Raw genomic sequence first — 707 nt, forward strand, 5'->3', positions numbered from 1 at the left:
GAGAACAAAAGAGAGAGAAGAAGGGGGGAAAAAAAGAGAAAAAAAAAAAAAAAAACTTAGCGTCTCCTGGTCTTGATCCAGGGACCTTCGGGTGTCTTATTGGTATGAGCCCGACGCGCTACCGACTGCGCTAAGACGCTCACAGGATGAGGCTGACTGTGCCAGCCGTGCATATACATACACGTTGACAAGTTGTGCGGAAGTTGCGCTGAAGCTGGCTTCATCAGGACCCGGCAGTGCCCTCGGATGCCTGGACATCAGGCAAGGGCTGAACTCGAGTTGGCACCTCCTATGTGGTGGGTGTTTCAGGCCTCTGGAAAGACCTTGCAGTCAGCATTGATGCAGCACCAGGCATATGTAATGACGCGACCGATAGGCTGTGTGTGATGCCTGTTGCTGCTGGAGGGATGCTGGATGATGTATTTGACATGCTAAGAACACTGAGGGCATGCACAGTCAGGCTTGAAGATCAATTTCCATGCAGGGAGGGTGCACAGTCTGCCGGCTCAGGCGAGCTGCAGGGGATGACATGGGCAGTCGAACCCTGGTGGGGACTGAGTGGACAGAGTGAGCAGGACAGAGTCTGTACCCCTTCCTGCCAGGAAGATGATTCAGCAGGAGCAAGTCTGCGCGTTCAGTGCGAGTGCATTTATGTACGCCGTACAAGTGGAAGGGCGACAACTTGTCGCTCAACACTGGCTCGACGA

This window comes from Rhodotorula toruloides (assembly GCF_000320785.1).
Source record: "Rhodotorula toruloides NP11 unplaced genomic scaffold Scaffold50, whole genome shotgun sequence".
NCBI lineage: Eukaryota > Fungi > Basidiomycota > Microbotryomycetes > Sporidiobolales > Sporidiobolaceae > Rhodotorula > Rhodotorula toruloides.